The sequence below is a fragment of the Nanorana parkeri genome, unplaced genomic scaffold, assembly GCF_000935625.1.
Source record: "Nanorana parkeri isolate BGI_ZX_2015 unplaced genomic scaffold, ASM93562v1 scaffold378, whole genome shotgun sequence".
Lineage (NCBI taxonomy): Eukaryota > Metazoa > Chordata > Amphibia > Anura > Dicroglossidae > Nanorana > Nanorana parkeri.
The window spans coordinates 450,558-460,934 of record NW_017306646.1 but is presented as its reverse complement, the minus strand read 5'-3'; positions in this window follow the sequence as shown (position 1 = coordinate 460,934).

Sequence of the window (10,377 nt, the reverse complement as noted above, 5' to 3'; positions counted from 1 at the left end):
GCCTATCCCTGGGGTAGCAACCGCACTCATCCACAAATATCCGGATATATATTATATATCCACAAAATATCAAATGTATATCCAATACACAATACAGTATATATTTTATGTTATCGAGTTATTCACAGCATGATTTCAGCTCTAAATGTTGTGGCAGAATTGTATAGCTACGTACATATTGGTTTCACAGAAACTTAACAATCTTTTGCAGAAACGTAACAAGCTTAAACTGTATAGCTATTGTAGAGAAGTAAGGCCAACACTTTGTGAAACAACATACAGTATAGGCAAAAATAGAACCCAAAAGTTCTTGACTTACCTTAAGTGATGCCTCTTGATCCGAACATCTTCTTACTTCAAGTTGTTTTAGGCAGTCCTTCCAGTACTGGTGCTGGTCTCTGATGCAGCGCAGACAGCTGTCTCTTCCTGTCCCATAGAGTCTGCCCGGTGTGCACACTCACACCTGCGTGTATTGACTTACACAGTAGCTCTCCTCCTCTCCCCGCCGGTGATCTCCACTGCGCATGCGCCCGCACTCATCCACCTGTATGTCCATTCGAGAAGCTGGATTGCGCAGCCGGGAGCGAGCGGTGGAGACAAAGGTACGTTTTTACCTATTTGATAACTTTTTTTAAATGTTTTTGCATATATCTACTGCTCGCTAGCAGTAGATATATGTAAGAAAAACTGGGACTTTAATGTCACTTTAACCCTAACAATTAACTTTTCATATTTGGTCCATATTGGCCTGTTAAATAGACCAATGAGCATGTTTTGTTATATCTGTTTGATGAATTAAAAAAAAATACCCTTGTTGGAAAGAAGCTGATAACTTTCTTAGTTTTCCGCCTATGCTGACTGTTATCTATTACATTGTTCTCTGCAAACTACGACTCTAAGTAATGGATGATAGGAGCAGGTTGGGGCTGCACATTCCTATCTTGTTTCTGTTGTCCTGATACAGAATGGTAAGGGTCATCCTAGGACTGAAAGTGTGCTACTGGCTACCAGGTAAAAATAAAGGGGAAAAAAAAAGAAATAAAAAAAGAAAACGAATGCAGCCGTGGTGGCTATGGACTGGTAAGCTGCAATAGATTACATTTTCAGACTAACGACAGACTTTCAGACTAACGATCATGTACCTCCTCATGCTCCACCGCTAAACATTTCATGTGGTGCACCTTTAAAACCAGAAAGCTCAAAGGTCTGATTCTCCCAGTTTACTTTAGATTGACTCAAAGATGCATCTTTCATCTTTTTTCTTCTGAGCTTAACAGGGTGTTACATGACTGAGAACTATCACATTGTTGCTGCATGAAGACTTTGCCACACTAAATCAATGAGCCGTAAGGATTCACCTGCACATAACGCGCACAATGCTGGATTGTTTGGAGTAAGACCCAACTCAGCCAGAGCGATAGAGCAGCAGTGAGGTCAGCCGGCCACATGTCTGTCATCCCGAGTCTATAAAGAGGGGCTGAGACTGGACCTAGACCAAATGAAAGGGCTTGTCTGTTCCAGTGGCTATCTCTCATCTCTCTGATGTCATGGACTTTGCCTCAGCAACTCACTTCAAAGGATCTATCCTGTGTGTTTTCCTTTTAATTGGGAATAATAATAGAACATTTGCTGCCTTCACCAGATATGTTATTTACACACAATACATAAATGTCTTCTTGTCTACCTGCTCATATTGCTAGTTTATTTGTCCACTCAGTACTTGGTTTTCACTTGACCATTCGTTCATCTCTCAGTGCTTTTTGGTTATTCCTACCCATTAATTGCATTCAAATTGTGTTTTTTTGCACAATATTTTATACAGTATTTTATACAAGCAGTGCAAGAAATCTGCATAGATAACAGGTCACTAACATATAATGCCGCTCTCCTAATTTATATTAACTATCCTAATATTTTATGCCATAAAGAATGATAAAACACATATCTAAAAATATATAGTTATCTGTCTTGAGTTACGATCTCTGTAACATAAAAAAAAAATATCTGTAAACTAGTTCAGAGCATGAAATATCTAGTTGCCAAAATAAAAAAAATAAAAAAATGTGAGAAAAGAAAAGCGTATGTGCTATTTATGACAGCATTGGGAATCCAGCTCTTTTCATACTTGCCCTGAAAGGCGTACTGCTGGGATCTAGTTAGAATGTGGGAAAACCTTCATCCATTTCCTAAGTTTTTAAGTTTTAATAGATCGGCTTTAAAGCAGGCTAAGCTAGGAACAAGAATGTAATATATTGCAATTACCAGTCCTTAGTCCTGGTGGCTGCATTCGGTTTTTTTTTCAGATTATTTTCATTTATTTCCAATACTTTCTGTCTTAATGTGTCAAAGCTTGCTTCTTGTGCTGTATCTCTGGAGGAACAGCATTGACGCCCTAGGACAAGAAGTGCTTTGGGACTACAAAACACCTCCTTCTTTCCATATCGTTGGGAGGGGATTGTGCAGGATTGATAACATTGTATGACATAACAGAACACTGAAAAGTCTAGATATTTGGCAGGATGAACAGGCATTTTTTGCACTTATTGAACAAATATTGCAAAATACATTCAATGGTATTATTAATTGAACAAAAGGGAGCAAATAAGAGAAGTTTATTACTAATGTTTGCATTCATTTAATAGCCATTCAAAAATACTTAAAAATATATTAATATATAATACATACATACATACATACACAGACCTAAGGCATCTCAGATTCCCATCTCTTCCACTGTGCATGGGAAGCTGTGAAGGAGCGTGGCTGCTGCTTCCCATCCAAACAGGAAATTGGACAGGTGGTCACATGACCACCTGCTAGGCACTCTGCTTCATGACTGCACCCTTGCGGGAAGAGGTAAGGAAGATGACGGAATACCGTTAGTAGACTCATGGTGGGGTTGAGGCCTACACTTGGCCCTTCTCAGCATGGCCCATTACTGCTTCTCTTCTGTGATGTTCCCTACGGTTAGCCTCTGAAAACCCTTGTCAGACGTCGCCAACCTATCTCTTGAGGCCGCAGATGTTTCACTGGATGCAGATGAAGAATATTGTGGGGGGGAGAGGTGGAAAACAAGGAATGAGGAAGAGTGTGGGCCTTTTGCCTCCAACTGGTATCATTGAGGTGCTGCACTCATCAAGCTATTTGGTGTATAGTCACATGTTTCCTCATGCATATGGTACCAAAATGGCTTGTACTTTTACCACTGCTGATACATTGTCTGATACATAAGTCTACTAACCATATTCCGTCATCTCCATCAACATCCTTAACCAGACAGGCGTCTTTTCTGCAATTGTTGGATCAGAAGAAAAACATTTTCTCTTATCACCCCTATGCCCATTGTTTGAATGCCAGCTTGGCGAAAACTGCTGGCTTCCTAGTTGTTCTTATTCCAGCTGGTGTAGTTGACCCCCTTCTGTGAGACTATGGCCTGTGCTGTACCACAATGGCAGGTACCCAGACACCTTTTCTTTTTCTAGAATACCGTGTCTGCTCTCCACCAGCATGTGTAAGGTAATGTATCTGTTTTGCTGGATCATACAGTCAGTGGCGGGGTTCACATGATCACAAACACATGGTCCTGGAAGCATAGCCAGGGAAGTTACATCTTCACGAACCACTGAGAATTTTCCTGGCAGCTAGGAAGAATGCAGGACGGGCACATCGCTGGAGCTGGGGGTCCTACCTGTGTCCTGTACTTTGGTTACAGTGCCATCCCTTTCCCCCTTCTTCTTAATGGGGTCATCCAGTGACTCCTTAGAACCCCCAATCCCCCTCATGTGCCTTAGAACCTATGCACCAACCCAAGCAAAATGGTGTCATGCTATTTTGTACTTGATTTTCCTGGGGGACATGAGCCACACTGGGACAAAAATTCAGAAAGCTTTTCAGAAGCAGGCCGAAAGGAAGCTCATGTTCTTTCGGCCTGCTTCCTAACCAGAAACCACAGTGGTGCCGTGCTTTCTGGTTAGGTAACAAGGATTCCAGGATGTTCTGTGATAGACCATTAAAGAAAAACTCTGGGCAGTTAAAAATGAACCCTTAGTGGGACTTCCCCCGTGCTGGTTTGGGTTTAGGGTCTAAAATAAAAAAGATATACTCACCCAATCTCCTCACTCTGAGCACCTGGCTCAGAGTGAGGAGAAGTCCTCCCAAGCTTTATGTCAGCTTTGTGTTCTTTGAAAGGTCAGAGCTAAAGAGAAGCCTGGAGGAACTTCCCTTTGCTCAATCCCACTGACCTGTTCTAGATATACCAATGTGCACAAATATCTGCTGGTGAATAAACCCTAAATTTAATCACGCTCAAATGTACAATGGTGTTCTTATTTTGTCTTTTTATTTGTGTATTCACTTGAGCTTGAGTTAGTTCTTTCACTGTTGGAAATTATTTCCTTGATATTTGGGTATGTCAATAGGAAATGGGCCCAGTGGGTACATCTTCTGGGTTTTATCAGTAAGAATTAGTTTAGGAGGATGGCATTGCTAGCTACAAACGATTCATAGGTATAAGAAGTCTCTGTACTGCCATCCTGACATCCTTTCTCTAACATTTCTGTGAGCTTCATGTGCAGGTTCTCTGTCTATCTGTGTACATTGATACCTAATCGCAGGTTTGATCTGAGGGGCAATTATGTCTGTTATCATCGGAATGAGACAGAGGGTAAAATAGATTTACAGAATATTGCTGAACTGTGGATGAACTCACAGCCTGACAATCCATGCTGCCAGCACAAGAGGTCACAGAGTTTAAAATACACTTTAACCCTAGCACCACTGGAAGTACACTTTTGGATGGCGGTTTATTGGAAATGCTCAGCAAAGTATCATTTAGAGTGTGTGGAGCTTCGACCTCTACTATTTCTTCAGGAAAAAAAGTGTGGGAAACCGTTAATCATGCAGCTGCTATGGACCCAACAACAAAGGGGGAACCAAATACCTAGGGAAAAATATACCCTTAAACTAATCTGTCTGCGTTATTGCAGAATTACTCTTCAAGGCATCATTTGGATAAGGAAAATCATTAGTAGACTAAATGATAAATAAGTATGACTGACAAAAAGAAACAGATATTTTGGGATGAAATAATTATACACATGTGTTTATTGAACACATGTGTACATGTGTACACATGTGTTCAATAATTATTATAGGATTTCTGCAGCACAGACATTGGTAGCAGATGAATGTGATATTCTGCCTTCTACTATTATAGACCCCTTACAAATCAAAGTGAAAAGTATGGTGCTGGGTTGGGGGTTCATGGTGAATATATTATCATTTTACTGTGTGTATATATACTGTATATGCATGTGTTCATTTGCACTGTAATCAGATGCACTGCCCGAAGAAGGGGATCCTGCAAGACCCCGAAACGTTGCATTTTATGTGATATGCTGCATCAGGGGCGTCCCGAGGCTGGGTGCACCCGGAGCAATAACCGAGTGTCACCCCGCCGAGACGTCACTGCGCATGCGCGTGCGTGATGACATCATCGCGCACGTGCGCCAGTATTTTGATATCTGACGGCGGCCATCTTGGTGATGGACACCGGCAGAGAGAGGAGGGGACTGGCACCCGGCGGGATAAGGTATGCCGCCAGGTCCCCTCCTCTCTCTTGATACTGTCGGGCGTTCGGTCCATGACGAGCGCCCGACTTTTCAGAGGGGGGTGACACCAAAATGACAGAGTCATTTTGGTGTCACCCCTCCAATGGGGTCACTGGGGTGCGGGCCGCACCCCCCGCATCCCCCTTGTGAAGCCACTGTGCTGCATGTCCATCAGTAAATATCAGTAAATCAGTAAATAGACGCATTTGTACAGCATTTGGAGTGCCGGTGTCCATATTCAATTGGGAAGGCAAAAGTAAGGTGGTTTTTAAGCGTGCTATGTGCTTACAATTGTTTCTGAGTGTTATATAAAGTCTTTTTTAGCTATCATGTGAGGGGACTGGCACCCGGCGGGATAAGGTATGCCGCCAGGTCCCCTCCTCTCTCTTGATACTGTCGGGCGTTCGGTCCATGACGAGCGCCCGACTTTTCAGAGGGGGGTGACACCAAAATGACAGAGTCATTTTGGTGTCACCCCTCCAATGGTGTCACTGGGGTGCGGGCCGCACCCCCCGCATCCCCCTTGTGAAGCCACTGTGCTGCATGTCCATCAGTAAATATCAGTAAATCAGTAAATAGACGCATTTGTACAGCATTTGGAGTGCCGGTGTCCATATTCAATTGGGAAGGCAAAAGTAAGGTGGTTTTTAAGCGTGCTATGTGCTTACAATTGTTTCTGAGTGTTATATAAAGTCTTTTTTAGCTATCATGAACCTATTTTTGTGCCAAAAACAGCTACCTATAACTTTGTTTTTTTTAATAGAAAGAAAAAACTGACATCTAAAAAGAAAATGCTAAATAATGAAGTGACAGCAAACAAATAAGCAGAAATAGGAAAAAACAGCATTATAAGGAAAACTAAATGAAATAAACTATACTACCCTAAATATATTAAACTCTCCAAATAAAGATAAAAAGGGTTATATTTTTCAAGCAAATTTTGCATAAGCAGCTCAATGGGTGAAATTGAGAGTTTCCACTTTGGCTCATTTTCCCAAATGACAAATCAGTAATTTAGCAGTAAATTTGCTCTGCCTATCCCTACTAAGAAGATCAGAGGTCATTGTAACACAAAGCACATAGAGCCAGGCACCACCAATACAAATGTTCAAACAGTGCAGGAAAATCACCACAACAGTGAGAATTACATTGGCTGGCAGTGTGGTAGTTTGGACTCTTTTGTCATGCATGGGAATGTGTTACTGATAATCTGAAGCATGCTGTGTGGGTGACTGTGTGTCACCATTGCAACCCTGCTGCCCTAGGCCATGGCCTTTGTTCACTTTGCAGAAATCTGGCCTTGGTTACCACATTATTTCTAGCATCCTATTCAAGGGGTAAAGTAATGGCCATTGCCATGTATAGAAGTGTCAAAGTGTAGGAGTGACTCCTATTATATGCAAAATGGAGTTAGAATAGTTAGGAAGTTGTATAGCTGCAGACTGCAGCTATACAACTGCAACTGCAGCCTGCAGTTAGTAACTTTGGAAAAATAAAAAATAACATACAATATATCCTGGAGTCTGTCACTAGCATAAAACAGATTTGTTTTGTTTTTCTGATTTTTTATCACCTGTGCCACATGTGTAGAGGCACACATGGGCCTCTAAGGGGCTGCTCTTTCCAGTAATGGGCCCTAGGACCTCTGCAGCTTGACACTGGCCAGGGTACTCCTAGTGAATGAAAGTACCCTGGCCTGCTTCCAGGCTTACTCCATGGACAGATCAATCTGCACCTGATAGTGCCTGCAGATCCCATGCCAATGTCAGTAAGAAGAGTCACCGGTGTGATCATCAGTGTCTCCTCCACTACTCCTGCTTCAGGTACATTATATTGAATGCATTATGGTTCAATATTGAATCCCATTGTTAATTAGTTCCTTATTTTATTTCTACATTTCCTCCTAAACATTTTGTATTCACAGACATAAATAATGGTGGGGTATTTTTAATGTGAAGTGAGAGCTTAATTGTTGAAAACTTAATTTTTTTCTTATGTTATGTTGAGGATTCGGGGGATAGGTGCAGCTTTGGGGACATTTGTGCTAATATTACCTACAGAAATGACAGAAAGTATGTATTTTTCATAACAACTGTCTTTGAAAGCTGCAGTATGCAATGGCCTCGGCCTTCCATGTCTAAATTAATATTTTCTAGCACAAAGAATACAACATAATATAGTTGTGCATATTAACTAATACATGGTAAAATACTGTATATTTTGCATATCTGCTTGGGAGCTAATGAAGAATGTAAGGGACATAGAGCTACCTCATAAACCCTTTACTATACTATATTATTAGAGTAATATTGCTTATAATGTTCCTAAGGTATCGTTATTAATCTTACATAAGTAATACACACAATATAATATTTGAGATATGTTTTATACATGTTTTCTGCATGATTTTGGAGCAAAAAATTTGAGGCTTTCCCTGGGCATATATGAAACCTTAGATGGACTGTAGATGGCAGCGGATTTCCCTCGGTTCCAGTTAGTGATAATGCAGGTATCTGGTAAAGCATAAGAAAAGATATGAATGCAAAGATGAATTGCAGGTCATTTATGTGTAGTTTTATAATATTTCCTATATCATGTATTGGAGGCAGCAACCTTTAAATGCTTGCAGAAATAATAATAATACTTGGGACATTTATATTGGTTAATATATACAATAAATAAATTTAATAACCATCAAAATAACCAGGCTGACCTGACTGTACAGTAAACAAAGCTGAACTCTAGACAGATATAAAAGGCACAAATGAATGCAAATTTGAAATCTTTAATGCATCATTCAATGTACTTTTTTTTATAAATGCGATCAACGTAAGTACCAGAATGTGATCTAGTATCAGTCTCTTGCAGTCCCCTGTACAGCAGAACTCAAGTATGAATGCAATAAACAATACAATGAGTCCATCAGTTTGTGTGCTGACAAGAGGCATGCTAAAAGTAGGGTCTGATTGCAACCAATATCGGGCCTCCCGAGTGTGTTTTTGAAGTGCCATTTATAAACCACACTCCAGAAATTCAAGTCCAGCTTTTGGCCATTTTTTTCACAATATGGCAGTTTTGAGCATATTAAAGCTGAACTCCTGACAAATAGCTAAATACACAGATGGGATATTATTATTATTATTATTACATAGTATTTATATAGCGCCAACAGTTTGTGCAGCGCTTTACAATATAAGGAAGACATTACAAGCACAATACATAGTTACATAGTTACATAGTATTTGAGGTTGAATAAAGACATTTTCAATACAATTGAAGGCAAGATGGTCCGAGGGATCCGAGGAGAAGTGAAAGAAGCGCTGCAGCCCCGTGTGGGTCGGAGCCGCTGACACAGAACTAAGGCCGAGCGGTGAGGGGAGAGAGAGGCGCCCGCTGTCAGAACCTGGCTGAGCGTCGGCCTTAGTTCTGTGACAGCGGCTCCCTCCTCCGCCGCGGGCAGCAGCAGTTCTTTCACTTCTCGGATCCCCGCTGCATACAGACGGGGAGAGCAGCGGGGATCCAGAGAGATCCAGAGGATATACAAACTGCCTGGCCCCCCAAAAAAGCTACACATTGAAAAACATTTTTGGACCGCCTTTAGCTGTGATTTTGGTATTCATGCATCGTGGTATTGTTTCAGTAAGCTAATGCAATGTCACAACATTTATTTCCATCCAGAGGTGCATTCATTTTTCACCAAGGTCTTGTAGTGATGATGAGAGAGTCGGACCACTGCATAAAGTCTTCTCCAGCACATCCCAAAGATTCCCAATGGGGTTAAGGTCTGTGGTGACCAATCCATATACGAAAATAATGTTTCATACTCCCTAAACCCCACTTTCACAATTTGATCCCGATGAATCCTGGCATTGTCATCTTGGAATATGCCCAATGTGCCATCAGGGAAAAAAAAAATCCATTGATGGAAAAACCTGATCATTCAGTATATTCAAGTAGGCAGCTCACCTCATTTTTCGGAACACATAATATTTCTGAACTAGACCTATTATCCAATAGAAGGCTCTGTCCTGTTTGCTTAGCTAAATCCAGGTGGTGACTTTTTTTTGGACAGGCAGTATATATAGGGGAGTTGTTCTACTTGTCAAAGGATTTTAATTACAGTTCGCCCAGATATAAAGTCTAGTCAACCTGTTGACCTGTATTTTTCTGCTGCTGTTAAGAAACACAGCCAGGTCACCTCCCCGCCCCCAACCTGTGACTGGACAGCAAAGGAACAGCAACAGCCTGATATGATCATCTCTCTGCTCTCTCCTTGTGTCAGCATTTCCTTGTCAGCAGAACATGTAAATACAGGACACCTGATTGGCCTCAAGTACTGTCCGCCCCTCTTGGTCTGGACACAGGGGATAAGAAGATTACTGTGGCACTTTTACTAGTTTTTAAAGTATTTAAAGATTTCACTTTCAGCTTTACAGTGTAAACCTTAATTGTACACATTAGGGCCTATTTTCTTATATGCTCACAACTAAAATGTATGTAGCTTTCATTTACACAAGAAGCAAAAGGCTCAGTAAATATCTGGTAATTCTGCATCACCATCAATTGAATCTTCCTCCTGTTTGTTCTTGACCACTCTACGCACAAAAGCAGATTTGTGCAAGCATGGTCAGTCTGCATGCTTGCTTCTTCCATGGGACATACCGGACACCATGTCAACCAATGGTGTGCCTGTGCCCCTTTAGTCAGCCTGTGATGCCAAAGAAACTGTAGTAGGCACTGTCACAAGATCAGCTTCCCAGTCCTTGCT